General features: G+C 45.8%; 1 pseudogene; it reads right to left on the bottom strand.

Moving 5' to 3' along the window:
* Positions 1 to 207: 207 nt before the first annotated feature.
* Positions 208 to 2,037, bottom strand: LOC147827127 (protein kinase C iota type pseudogene; annotated as a pseudogene).
* Between the last annotated feature and the right edge of the window lie 963 nt (positions 2,038 to 3,000).

Below are 3,000 nucleotides of genomic sequence, written 5' to 3'. Positions count from 1 at the left end.
TAAAAATCTAATCTAAGAACAAAAAATTCTATATTCTCTACTATAGACTATAAGAATCAAGTATTACATCTAAATATAGCTTCAAAACAATAAATTAAAATTAGCTTCTAGGCATCTCTGAAATGGTTAATTCTATCTAGGCTGGCAACAAGTTTTTCCAAGCATTGAATGGGAACATAAGCAAAATGCATAGTTGAAAAATGGGTTTCAGACCCCTTCTTCTTCATACATTGTAAGATGACTGATATACTCAGAACCTGCAAATTCATATCCATCAAGCTCCCTCACAATGTCATTATCATCTGGGGTGAGCTGGACAGGTTCATTAGTAAATTCAGGATCAAAGTTGTCCAAACCAAATCTCTCAGAGATATTTGGTTTAAACAGAGGCACAACCTGCTTTCACTCCATCATGTCCCAGTCCACATTTTGAAAGAATGGATCTGCCTGAATATCAGCAAAGCCCCTGTGAGGATGACAACCCAGTCGTTCTTTTGGGTCCTTGTTCAGAAAACCCTCTAGGACACCTGCAGCTTGTACAGACAGAAAATGAGGTATGACAATGTCTCTTTCCAAAATTACTTGCAAGACATGCTCGATTGAGTTTTCATAAGGGTTATCAGAGCTCTCATCAAGATTGAATGGAGACTCTCCGATCATCGTGATATATATCATGACTCCAAGATTCCACCAGTCCACACTGAAACTGTAATCTTCCCTTCTTATAAGTTCTGGAGTCACAAAATTAGGGGTGCCACAGAAAGTGCGGGTCATGTCTCCTGGCTGTAAGCCTTCCTTACACAAGCAATAATCATTGAGTTTAATGTGCCCTTCTGAGTTGAGTAATATGTCTTCTAATTTAAAAATTCTGTAAAGTATTCCTTGCCGATGGAGGTAGTTGACTGCTAAACTGATTTCTGCAGAGTAAAACCTGGTGTGTTCTTCAGGAAGCCATCTTTGTTGCTGCACATGAAACAGTAGATCTCCCCCATTGATGTAGTCTAGAACAAGGAGCAGTCTGCGTTCTGTCTGGAAGCAAGCATGCCGTCCAAGGACAATTGGATACCTGCTGTAGAATGTGCTTCTCTTTCTGTATCCGATCAACGTTGACATGCTCCTTTTTCACTGCTTTCATTGCATACATATGATTTGATTCTTTCTGTTGGACTAACAGTACTTTCCCATAACTTCCTCTGCCAATCACTTGGATCAAATCAGTCCTCAAGACCTAGACCAGATGAAGCTTTGCCACCTTCCCCAGTGTTCCCTGTCTCATTCTCTTCATCAACTTGTTCTAAAGCCTCATGAGTTGAAAGGTTATGTGGGATTGCTGTGTGTGCAGGGTCTGAAGCCATGGATAATGGATCAACTGGCACCATGGGCTCTGATGGTAAAGAACGCTACCCACATTCAATTGTGACAAGTTTGTGGCACTTCTTGTAAACCGAGAGTTTACAGTTGGTGCACTTATACACCTGGTGCCAAGTCCCCCTACATGGTCTGTGCAGACAGTACAGTGAGCTCGCCTGCTGAAGCGTTTGGCCTGAAAAGTGTGGCCATTCACATAATACAGCTTTCTCCAGCAGCCTGCAACTCTGTGATGGATGGATTTCTCTTCTCCTGGACAAGGCACTTTAGGATGTTCTGGTATACGAGGCAATGAATGAATTGAGAGCTCAGAATCTTTCTTTAGCTCAGAAAGCCTAATGACCTCTTCTAACTCCAACTGAGGTGACACAGTATATGGGTCTCCTTCCTCCTCTACCCAGTGTGTGGTGAAAAGCTGTTTATGGTCCAAACACAATACATCTCCATCTTTATCACACAGGCCCTCAAACAGGATGGAATTCTCAAGAGATCTTGTCATGATGTCTCTTCCCAAAATCAGGGCCAATAGGGTAGAGGTGTGGGTAGTGGAGATGCCTGGGAAGAAGGGACCATACATGGGTTGGCTGCTCAGGGAAACAGACAGGCAGGGCTCAGAGAATGAGAGTGGCCTGACTGCCTGCAGAGACCACATCGGCCAGAATTCTGCAAGGCTCTTTGTGAAGTTGTTTCCAATAGTGGCGGTCAGGCCTGGATGGATGTACACCAGGCTTCTCAGTGTGTCTCTGGGGGCCAGTGGCTGTGACTTTGGTCTCCCCCCCTGGACTTTGACTCTCTAGGTTTTCTGTGCCCAGCTCTGGGGAGGCCTGGCCAGAGCTACTGGGTGTTTCTGGGCCTGGTGATACTTGCCCCGTGCTCTTCCCAGTTTCTCTGCCATTGATATTTGGGCTTAGGGAGTCTTCACTGGGGTACCTTGATTTTGGTAGGTCACTGGTGGTCACTCCCAGGGAGACCATCCCTGGGGTGTCTGTGACAGTCATGTGGCTGCTACAGTGTGGCCTGTGGCATCTGGATGGAGTCAGCCCTCTTCTTAATCTTTCACAGGTACTTTCTCTGCCTGGGGTCCTGAGGATGCAGCCTCTCGAAGTGGAGAAGCAGCTCAGCATGTTTGCTGTTGACCATCTCTGGCCAAGTGAGCTTGGGAGACGGCTGTTACTAGATTGTGACACCCATTAACAAGGGATCCAAGTTTTGTTTGGAGATGTTGCCAAGGAAGTGAGCTCATGTCTTGGGGGTTCCATAACCTGAGTCTCCATGTAATAGAAAGGCCTATAGTCCTGTAGGGATAGAGACCCCTAGGCAGGAAGAGATGAGCCCCTCCCCAAAGGAGTTCAGATAGCTGGCAGAACAGGCTTAACCACCCATAAAAAGCTGACAGTCTGCTGAGGCTGCACCTCCTCTTCACGCTGTACCCTGAAAAGCTTGGTTTGCTAAGATCAAAAGGAAAAAGAACCTTGGCCCTAAGATGTAAATGGCCCCTGAAAAGACCCTTCCCTGTTGTCCCTAGTAATGAGCTAAGTTAATCATTAACCAATCAAGTAGGGGCACCCTAAGCCCAGAGGCAGGATAGGCCCCAACTACTAGAAAACCAGCATCTTGAGCCCCCCTGCAATG

The sequence above is a fragment of the Heterocephalus glaber genome, unplaced genomic scaffold (assembly GCF_053883595.1).
Source record: "Heterocephalus glaber isolate CG9 unplaced genomic scaffold, H.glaber_assembly_v1.0 deba00001454, whole genome shotgun sequence".
Lineage (NCBI taxonomy): Eukaryota > Metazoa > Chordata > Mammalia > Rodentia > Bathyergidae > Heterocephalus > Heterocephalus glaber.
The sequence above is the reverse complement of the archived record's forward strand: the minus strand, read 5'-3'. Positions and strand labels throughout refer to the sequence as shown.